The sequence below is a fragment of the Lissotriton vulgaris genome, chromosome 2_1, assembly GCF_964263255.1.
Source record: "Lissotriton vulgaris chromosome 2_1, aLisVul1.2, whole genome shotgun sequence".
NCBI lineage: Eukaryota > Metazoa > Chordata > Amphibia > Caudata > Salamandridae > Lissotriton > Lissotriton vulgaris.
The window spans coordinates 804,397,637-804,409,641 of record NC_141687.1 but is presented as its reverse complement, the minus strand read 5'-3'; positions in this window follow the sequence as shown (position 1 = coordinate 804,409,641).

Sequence of the window (12,005 nt, the reverse complement as noted above, 5' to 3'; positions counted from 1 at the left end):
TGAGCCATATCTAGCAAGCTGAAGTGGTCGAGCATGCACCACTTCCCCAATGGTAACTAAAGAGTGTTTGAAACTGAGTGAGCTGCAGAGGTGTTGCTGGAATTAATTGTGGGTCACAGGTAAAAAAACACGCGTCCTTACGTTTAAAAGTTGCTGAAAGGCAGAATGCTGCCACTGCACTTCACAGTGGGAACTGTGAAGCGCCAAAAAACAGCTGTACATAGCAAATTCTTAATTTATATTTGAAAATATACCCATGTTGCACATGGCTGGTTTTCAGAAGCAAATTCCAGTGAACCTTCTGACCCCTTTGCCTCTCTCGTTCGTTCATCTGTCTTCCGCCTTAAAAAACACTGGTAGGGAGTACACTAAAATCTGGAAGCCATCTGGAGACCTCCTTAACCTGCACTCGCCAAGCTAGCATCTCTCCTGGAAAAAATGTTTTCGCATTCTTAGCTACTGTTCGTCTAGGATTGTGGAGTTAACAGTAGCGCCTTTTTTCAGTAGTAATCTGAATGATTTTAAGAGAATGTAAGCTAAAAGAACTCTGCACTTTATGAAAAAAAATCTGATAATATTTTACAACCTTTCAATGGCACTGCACATTAACAAGAATGCCACCACATGAGAAAGCATGATTCATTAGCTAACCTTTCCCTATTGGAGAAGAAGCCACTGTGTGCTCCCCCTGAGACTGCCCCTGACTAATGTATGCCTAGACCACATGCAGCGTTTACAAAAATAAAAGCTTCATTACGCATGGAAAAGTACCAGTTTACATTTTTCCTCCGGAGGGAGCAGTGTTGCTTCTCTGTGTGTAGACTTTTTCATTATTGTTTTTTTCTCGATAAAGGGAGAAAATGCGAAAGTGCACTCATACAAAAGCCATCCATCAAGCACTTCTGTGCTCAAAATACACCAAAGTCGTTTAGGTGTTTTAATGGCAAGGTGTTTTAAGCAAACATTATGTATCATGCAGAGCCGCTTTTCAATTTCTCAAAACGGACCCAGTAATGAAAAGCGTGTTCGCCAGATGAATCTTCGTTGTCGTGTAATTCTTGTTTTAATTGCTCGCCAATTAACAGAGATTAAGTTTAATTACTTATAACAGAGCTATGAAACAAAAGTATTTTGTTGGCTGTTTTGTATTGCTTTCTTTGTGTTTTAGTGTAATAATAAGTAGGACCAACGCAATACATTTATTCTACAGTAATCTTAACATTACCTCGAGATACACACGCACACACACCGATAAGACAGAGGCAAATAAATTCAGAGACACGCAAAACGACTCTCACACATGTACAGGCATACATACACCGAGGAAGAAAGAGAAAAATTGAACTAGGGACACACACAAATACTCATGCAAACAAAGAACCTCAGACACGTTCACACACTTGCGGAGAGACGCACGAACAGACAACAAGAGAGACAATGAAAACACACACAAACACCTGCTCCCATATAAATGCTCTGCCACACAAGCACTCTCGCGCTTCCCCTCTTCTACCCATAAAAAATGGCCTTACAACAAATCCTGCATTTCCAATATTTCCTCAAGGAACATGATGACCTTCGTCACGTCAAAGATGTCGCGCATTTGTGCCATAACTTGCTATTGACAAGGCGGAATAAATGTGTTGCTTCAGATAATGCGCTGCGAGAGAACGAGCGGGGTAGAACGAGAAACAAAGCGGCCGCTGAAATACGAGGGACGTCAAGGGTACATTTACAAAAGATACTCAGACTGAGTGCTCGAGACAACTATAAATGGACAGCCGAGGCGTTTTTGACAGACTGCACGAGGCTAGAGACTTAAACTCGAGCATTGTAAATCCAAATGTCAGTAGATGCTGCCACGGAGTGTGAGAGATGTCTATTCCTCAGGAATATAAATGGCGATATGAAACACAACTTTCAAAATCCTGTGCATCTGTGAACGCATGTCACCATTTCCTGATAACAACGAAATATGTCCTGTTTTTTTCTTTCTGAATACCTGAACTGCATATCGGAAAAAAAAACACTTGGAAGATGTTTTTTCCTCTGGAAGATGCATGATTAGAACGCAAGACATTACACCACTTATATAGAATATTTACATTATAATTACCAGGCAGAGACTAAGGGTTTATGCCACAATGGATGAGTTTTCGCCTAATGTTAAGCTAATAGCCCTTTATCTACTGTGGGCATTCAAACATCAGAAAGCAGTGTCCCAAATGAAATACGTGTTGCTAGGAAACATATTACAGCTTTAAGAATATTAGTGGGCTTGCCAAATAGCTTTGTACAAAACAGAAATTGTTCATGGCATTAGCAAATTGTAACCTATCCCCGACTGCATAACTTGGCCTTGAATCCTAAACACAAACACTAATTGTGTTAATGTATACATTTTGTGAGAAAAGATTGCATAATTATTTAAAACTGCTTTGAGTTATCCTTCTGACGCTTTAGTAAGAGAGATCACCCTGGTCTCAATATCAAAGACCTGTTCCCCACCATTCATTTATTTTCTGTATGGAGGATCAAAAAGGAATACCAAGGTTTAAAGACACACACAGGTCATCAGAAATGTAGCAATGGAGCAAGAACCATGATCTTTATACTCCAAATGATGACAGTGATTCTTCTCCCATCATCATATACAAACATATGCAGCATTACATGCAAATATGCTCTCCCCACCACACACACTTGCACACACAAAAATGGGCCAATGAAAACAGTTGGATTGGGTTGTTAATAAAAAAAGGAAGCTGAATAAAGGCCCAAGCAACACACTCCTCTTCCCACTAGCGTTCCTTATGCTCATCAGACTCTACGCTTGACTACGTGTAGTGTCATCGGAATGACAGAAAAATGCTATGTTCTTCATACATACTAGTTTACCTGCAATATTCAGTAGTATTGAGGTGTTTCTGGAGTGGCTCTGCTAAGCTTCTTTATCCCATCATTCTAAGATAGGCTTGAGGCTGTCCTGTTGTTTTAACAAGCTGAATACCAATCCCTCTTCACCAGGTGGAATAAGAACAAACCATGCTGTAAATTCCTTGCCAATTTAAAAGTATTGCCAGTCCCAAGTATGCATACATGTTTGTTATGAACAGTCCTCTGCACTCATCCTACCTGCAATCATTATTATTTGTACTATACTTCTACTGAGGATCACTGTTACTTTAAACCACAAAAAGTGGGGCAAGTACAGCCCAGGAGGCGCCCTACATAAGGAAACACCTAAATGGCTGCTCAGGCACCAAGAGCCATACCCACGGCAGCAATCTCCATCCTTGGCAGGGGCCACGCTTGAGGCTGTCTCAAGCCTCTCAGTTAATGCCACACACATCAGCTTCCAACCCCCCAAAGGGCTGGTGTGGGGGTAAAGTGTAGTCTCCCTGGAGATTGACTCTCTCTCTATCTTCTAGACCATTTTGGATGTGGACTTAAACATTCAAAGATGTAAACTACTTTTTCTTAAGATGATTGACGCTTCAAACATTGAATGGCTGTTGTGTGGGTGGAACCGAAATGTGTCTGGCACTTAGACCGATTCAGTGACTGAAGGGGCTGATCCAAATCGCCTTTCTGTGTATTATTGTTTCTTCAATACACAACCACTGGCTGACAGATGTAAAGTGATAGTGATATCCACAAATAGGAACCTGAATCAGCAATAGACGGCTTGAAGAAGTCGCAAAAAGATCGAAACATTGAAAAATGCAACATCATCTATTTGTTTGTAAACATTGCATTCATGCATTTACCAGGGCTGCTCAGAAGGTGCATCAACTATACCAGATGGACTGTCTGTTCAAACACAGCATACAAACCATGACAGTATTGTCACTCAGCTGTAGCTCTGACTAAAGGGAAAAGTAATCAACACCTTGTGAAAAGAGAAAAGACCTGTCTATCTTCTGAGTCTAACCTGAATGTTGTTCCAAAGCATTGCCTCAAGGCCCGCAGTAGGCAGCCCACTGCTAGTGTCTTCTTGTATCTCTACTACTGTTCATAGATGCCACTTGTGATTGCAGATTGCTTACTACCAATTGTCTCGGCAGGCCTGAGAGTCGAGTTTGTAGAATGGTGGAGAAAGGGGCATGGCCTCTCACCACCTCTCAGCAATCCCACCGTGTGGGGCTTACTGGAGGTATAAGGAGTCTTCTTGGCCCCTCGGGACCCTCAGTGGCCTAGAGGACATCATCCCCCAACCAGGATGCGTGTCAGGAGGCATATTTGCAGAGTAGTGGAGAAAGGGGGTGGGGACTCACCAGGCCCGACCTTTGTTATTTATTTATTTTTAATTTGAAGTGTAGGGGGACCGAGGGCTCCCCCTCCTGGGCCATCTTTGGCCTCGGGAACCCATTCCCCTGTGGCATGTCCATTTTTCTTCAGCTATACAATATGTACCTTTCTTCATTACCCACTGGGCTGTGTCAGGAATTTTAATGTTACCCAGGCTACCATTGCAGCCAATGTAGGTGGACAGACTCCTGCATTAATTGCAAATGAGGACTTGATTTTAAGAGTACAACCATCCATTTAGGATGTTGTATTACTCTTCATTCAGAAAGCCTATAGCACACTGTCAGAATCATTGGTTGATCTCATTAATCATTTAAACAATGTTGTTATTTAAATATAACCAGTGATGTCATTACAGGTCATGAGTGGTGAATTATGTGAAGTCATAAGCACTGCATGATAGAGGCAAAGTTACAGGTAGTTTATTAAAGTATAATAGCTATACTTCAGTGGTATATGTGTCACCAGTAGGTAGTTATAGTTAGGACCTAATTTACATAGGAAAAGCATTTTTTGACTTGCCTCTAACTTTGGCGTTTTTTGACCAATCTGCAAGAAATGTTCTCAAAAAAGTGTCAAAGAAGGTTCTGTGTGTAATGAAAAGTTTGTGGGTGACTGTGCAGCAGGGAAGTGCCTTTTGCTCGTTTGGTGTAAATCTGTTCAGTATTTGTTGAGAAAATTAAGTTTAAAATGATAATGATATCTCTGGTCGCTAAGTCTTCATGAACAAAGACGAGCTTGTGCAGGGAAATACACTGCTCTGATTGGCTGCAAACACTTCAACCCGGAAAAATGGCCCAGGTGTGGGGCCCCTCGCACCCCATCTCATTAAAAAAAAATTAACAAAGGGCGGGCCCTGGGAGTTGGGATCCCCTGGGCCGAAATCGGGCCAGGTGGGGGGGCATGCGGCCTCCCCTCCTAAAAAACAGAAATACAAAAAAAAGGTGCAACTTGTGGGAGGCCCGCCCCCTTTCTCCACTACTCTGCAAATGCACCTCCTGGTGCTCTACTGGTTGGAGGATGTAGTCCCCTAGGTCGCTGAGAGTCCTTAGGGGCCTAGAGGACTTCCTGTTATCTCCAGTAAGCCCCCCACAGTGGGATTACTGAAAAGTTGTATGAGGTACGCCCCCTTTCTCCACCACCCTGCAAACATGCCTCCTGGTGCACTACTATTTGGGGGTTGAAGTCCCCTTGGCTCCAGATGGACATTGGGGGCCAAGAAGCCCTCCTGGTACTAATTCTTACACAGAGGAATTCCTGAGAACTGGTAAGAGGCCCCACCCCCTTTCTCCACTACTCTGCGAACGTGACTACGACTTTAAAAATCATAGGAATTCACACAAAAAAGCAAAGGTTACAGGGACGTTATAGATAGGAATTAGCATTTAAAAACCTTAGAAGTTCACTGAAATAACCAAAGGTTACACGGACGTTATAGTTAGGCTGACATTTCACTCATACAAAACCAGAGAAAAACCAGAGAAATTCAGCAGTTATAGATAGCTGAGCTAACTATAACTCGTGCCCCCGGAATGCACTGCTTATGACCTCACATATTACATCATTCATGACACTCATGACATGGTCAGTGACATCCTTTTTTTTAGTTTTGTTTTTTTAGCAAGAATAACTTATTTTATAGCATTGAGAGCAATGTTTGCCGGTAGGGTTTACTTTCTGTTTTGGGTTGCCAATAGCTGGATCTGTTTTAACCTTTTGTTTCATTTGATAGAAAACTTTTTTTAAACAATTTTATTTATACTGCACTTAACAGATACAACACACATCTATCTTCCCTCGTACACCGGGAGGGATGGATAGATCAAAAAGGAACATTATGAGAATGCAGTGTCTCCATACATTGTATATTTCAGGCTTTATGTGTTGCCAGTCCAGCATAGCATATAATAGCCAAGTGTCCATTCAGCTATCTAATGCTACTCAGGCTATTATGCGGGCTCAGCCTATTCTGCATTATGAGTGTCCATAGAGCTATCATGAAAGATGAACAGGCAAAAAAGAAACTAAAATAATTTAAAAAAAAGGGGGGAAATAAGAAAAAGTTAAAACAGAAGGGGCTGAAGGGTAGGGGGTAGGCGGAGTGGTTTCTCCGGCCATCAGATGTGAGACAATCAGCAGTGTGCCCGCACTGTACTAGGGCGCTCGTCTTGTGCCTACTTAGTCAGTATTAACGCGATCCACAGCCATATCCGGCGCCGGGAAGGGAAGTAACTCTGCAGCAGTTCCCAGATATTTTTAGGGTGCACCTGTGCAGGCAGTAATTGCCAAAACTCTGATAACTGGTTATGGAGAAAAGCTGCGTCCCTGAGCCAGTCAGCCAACTGTGATTAACGCCTTCTACCCCAGCACATCACCACTCGCCTTTTAACAAGTAGTAGAAGCATAGCAGTCACCTTCTGGTTTTCCAATAGCACCTTTCACATATATCCAAGCGGGGCAACCAGCGGGGATCGTTCGCATCTAAACCACGTCACTTCCTCCAGTGCATCAAATATGTACCCCCAATACGCCATTACACCGGGACCCTCCCATGCCAGGTGCATGAAGGAGGCATCCGGCTCTCTACAATGCATACAACATGCATCAGCACTCAAACCTACCCTGAGCATACAAACAGGGGTCTTATATAGCCTGTGAATACATTTGAAGTGAATCAATCGCAATCTGAAATTGGCCGATAGCTCCCTAGCCTGCGTGCAACAATATTCCTACACTCCCTCATCAAAGAGGGCTCCCCGGCATTCCTCCCATGCACGCTGTGCCGGTGGGGTGCTTATCGGTGACTCACACTGCATACCAGAGTACAGGCAAGTGATGAGTTTGCAGGGTGATGGGTTGGTTAGGAAGTCCTCCAGGACTTTGAATGTCGGTGGTGCTATTGGGAATGAGTCATAAGTCTTAGGCAAATGCTGCTCTGAGCTGAATTTATGTCAGTCTGTCCATTAGTTCCATGTGGTCGTTCCCCAGTGTCTCATCCAAACCAATAAACATGCTACAAGTGAAATGCACTCCCCAGCGTGTTCAGCTACATCTTCCGCAGTCATTGACATACTCCTGCTTCAGCCATGAAAAGGAAAGCTAGGTGTCGAATGAGTAGCACAAAGGGTTGCAAACATAGTGTCTGGTTGTGCCTTGCGTCGGAGCTCCTGCCATACCCAGACAGCCCACTGGGTTGATGCCGGGCCGAGGGCGGTACTTTTGATGGAACAATAGCATATGCAATAGGACCAGATCTGCCTGGTTGCTTTCTTGGGCAGTGTGTGCCATAAACTGAGTTGGGTAGACCCAATAAAACCCGAACTGGGCCTGCATGCAGTTGTAGTACAGTTCCATGTCTGGAGCACGTAGTCCCCCTTGCTCAAACAGAAGAGTGAGTGTCTCCCATGCGACCGCGGCTGTCCAACTGCCCATGCGAGGGATATTAGGTTTGATCAGAGTCTCTTCTTGAACTCAATATTGAGGGGCAGCGGAAGGTTGATAAAAGCATATAAAAAGGTGCACAGTACCAACATATTGGCGATAGCAATTCAACCTGCCAGAGACAACAGAAGGGAGCTCCACCCGTGCAGCCGGCTTTCTAGCCATTCCATCAATTTGCGATAATTATAGCGCCAGACCTCCGGGTCCCGACTGATCCATATGCCCAGATATTTCACTGGGGAATCTGCCCATTTGAGTGGATACTCTGATTGGAACTGGTTGTTGGCCGCAGTCATTGGGAAGATCGTGGACTTCCCTCAGTTGACCGTTACACCAGAGATGCCACAAAACCTGGTAATTGTATGAATGAGTGGGCCAAGTTTGCTGCTGAGTGGTTGACATACAAGGTTACGCCATCCACATACAGTGATACTAGGATCACCTGCGGTGGAAAACTGAGGCTGGTGTGTTTGGTGCTGCCGTATTATGGCTGCAAGTTGCCCCATAGCTATGGCAAATAGGAGAGGTGGTAACGGGCACCTTTGCCTCGGGCCATGCACCACCCTGATAGGGGGTGAGATCTGACCATTTATTCGCAGTCTCACGGTTGGGGTCTGACCAATCTTTTGTTGGAAAAACAGGCTCGGGCTGATACGGGCGAGAAGTTTAAAAAGATAAGGCCACTCCAGGGTGTCAAATGCCTTAGTGGCATCCAGAAATATGGCGGCCACTGGAAGAGAGGGATCAATTTCTTGTCTGGTGGTGAAAAGGGTGCTAATATTATGGGACGTACTCCTACCAGGAACAAAGCCACACTGGTCAGGTCTCAGCACTGTGGGGAGCAAGGGAAGTAACTGGGAGGCAAGTTGTTTGGCGAGTATTTTATCATCAAGATTAATCATGGACAGCGGTCTGTAGGTTTCGTACCACAGGGGGTCCTTGTCTGGTTTTAGAACCGTTATGATCAGTGCCTCTTGGAGGGAGGGGGAAGAAATCCCTGCTCCAATGCTTCCTCATACATGTTGAAGAGATGGAGCATGAGGAATGGAGCAAACTCCTTGTTGAAGGCGGACATGAGACTGTCCAGACCAGGCACCTTGTCCCAGGGCATTGCTCAGATCACGCCTAACACCTCCTTCTCAGTGAATGGCTCGTCCAGGTACTGAAGGCGGTTAACACTGAGCCACACCAATTTGATCGAGTCAAGGAAAGAAATCAGATTGGGGTGCTCCTCAGCTTGGCGCGCACAGTACAGTGAGGAATAAAAAGCTATACTTTCTGTTTGTACAGCCTCCTGTCCTATGGCTGCGGAATCTTCAATTGTAAAAATATAAAGGAGAAACCCTTTTAGAGAAAAGGGATAGGGTTATTAGGCACTCTAAGAAAAACAACAGTTCCCTTTTCTTAAATGTTATAGGGGTATAGGCCCCTCTCAAAACTTTTTACCACCCATATCAAGGATGAACCGTATGTTATAACCAGAGTTGCATCAAGATTGACAAATTTACAAATCCAACAGTTTTGTTTAAAAAAGTTTTTCCTTATCTATGTCCCCTCAGACCTAAACGATGTAAAAGAGTATATTCATAGTTTTTTACACACCACTACACTAATGGCAATATGCATGTACACAGGAGAGTTTTGTTAAAAACAATTTCTTTATTTGATCATAATACTGACCATATAAATTTAAAAACAAAGTCTATCACATTTATTCAATCATCATAATTACAAGTTAAAAGATACAAAGACCATGATCTTTGTATCTTTTAACTTGTAATTATGATGATTGAATATACTCTTTTACATCGTTTAGGTCTGAGGGGACATAGATAAGGAAAAACTTTTTTGTTGAAAAAAATTTTTTTTAAACAAAACTGTTGGATTTGTAAATTTGTCATTCTTGCGGAATCTTCACCCAGCCTCAGCTCACAGATATAGTCAATTGCCCATGGATTTTTAGAAGGACAACAAGGGTTTTCCCGGCCCAATCTCCCTCACCGTATTGGCAGGCTCAGGCCTCCTTATAATAATAATAATAATCCACATTTGTAAAGCGCAAACAATCACCCGTAAGGGTCTCTAGGCGCTGGGGGCCATCGGAAAGATTAAGCAAGCTATTGCCCAGAGTCACATGGTGCTAGGCTAATCTGCCGCCAGCCCTGGGGATCGGATCGTGATCCCCAGATTCCAGAGTCAGTCGCCGTGGCCGCGGCGCCACACCTTTTCCCTCTTACCTAAATACAGTTTCTCCCTATGTGCTGCTTCTTCAAATTCTGCCATCTTGTCCCTGATTTGGCTAAGAATTGCCAGCTGGTTGGAAGCAAAACACTCAGATTCAAGTTCCCGTATCTCCTTTTCCAGGTGGCGGAGGTCACCAGTAAGAGATCACAGGACCCCTGCCTGTTTGGCAATACACTTGTTATTGTTATTGTTATTGTCATTTTGTATAGCGCCAAGTCACCTGCAGGTCTCAGGGCGCTTTGACCACAAAACACAACAACCGAGTTAGCCGAAAGGAGTGGAGGAACTGGGTAGGACTATGCTGGGCTGAGCGTTGCTCTGAATAGAATTGTTTTTAGGGCTTTCCTGAAACGGAGTAAATTGCTTCTGATAGCAATCCTGAAGGCCTCAGACAGCGTGGACTGGGACTCTACTGATCCCACGTTAAACCCAAAATATTCATTGACTGCAGTCCTTATCTCTTCCCAGAATCCTGGTCTCGGAGAGCCCCAGCAGGGAGCCTCCAAGTGAACGCTCTGGTAGGAGTGTCAGGCACGTAAATTCTAGCAGGGCCGGCGCATGATCCGAAAGGGATCTAGCGAGATGAGCACTGTTACATACCCAAATATCCATGTCGCACGATGTTAACCAGTAAACAATTCTTGACCACGTGGGTCCGGCAGTCGATGCAAAGGTTTCTTCCCTGCTATTGGGATGTTGGTGATGCCAGACATCCACCAGATCCTGATCCTCCATGAGGGCCTGCAGCTGCTCTGCCACCCACTGGTGAGGTCTACGGGGTCCGCCTGATCTCTCCATTTCAGGGCCAAGAGCCACATTAAAATCCCCTCCCCAGATTGTCGCACCTGGGCCCAGGGATTCCTCCAGTTGCCAAACCTCGGCGTAGAAAGAGGGATCGTCTGTATTGGCGCCATACACTGATATGACCCTGAGGATCTCATATTACTGCTCTTGTGTGCCATGGGAGATCCTTCCTAAGAATATTGGCGGTACCTCTGGCGTAGTTAGAGTACCCAGCAATAAACTTTGTCCCCCTCCACACCGCGCGCTGGTGCATGCAGCTAGTGTTTGTTAGATTTAGCTCTTGCAAAAAACCAATGTCCACCCCGTGGCGGTTGAGGTATGGCGCTACCAGTCGCATCTTTCTGCAGTTATTCAACCCATGCGCATTCCACGTTACTGCTTTCAAATTTGTTGCATTAGTAGCATTCCCACCCCTGCAGGCATTCTTAGAGGTTGGAGCGCACGAGCTATGAGGCATCTTCCTTCGTGTGTTGATGTGAGGCCGGAGAGGGAGAGGGTGGGGGAAGAGAAACGAAGCAAGGAGCTAGAAAAACACCCAACACCCGTCATACCCACCCCCACCCACTACAGCCAACCATCAAGGCTGAAAGGCAGTTCCCCAAACCCAAATGGGCCAAAAATGGCCAAAAAGTGTAGCGGACAATGGGACTCATCCTAGAGGGTGGCACCAGGGGGCTCGTCGTATCCTAGCAACTTTAGTGCTGTGCGGCTGAAGTGAATCACTGAGAAGGGTCCCCTCTCTTGCAGTTGGTCCATCTTGCACAGTTTTCTGCTAGGTCCACCAGCAAGGGCAGAAGTAGCTGAGAGAGGGGCAGATTATTTATTCCTCTTCTGGGCAATATACAGCTGAGTTTTTAGTCGTTGCCACTGAGGACTTTAAGTTGCCAATTCCTTGTCTTTAGGTGTGGCGGGTTTGGCCGGCCGGAGGCCTCAGACAAACTTGACTGCTAGCTTGGGGTCAGCAAAATACGAGGTCTTGCCAGAATGAAAAATGCAGAGCTTCGCGAGGCATTAAAGAGAGTACTTAATGTCTTGTTGTTGCAGCAGCCGCTTTACTGGCACAAACTCTATTCTGGCTGTCCGGACAGATAAGGTAAAGTCCAGGAAAAATAAAATCATGTTTCCCTGATATCTGGTTTCTTGCAGGTCTCTGGCTTTACATAGCACCATGTTGCAGGCCCTGTAATTAAGTCGTTTTGCAATTA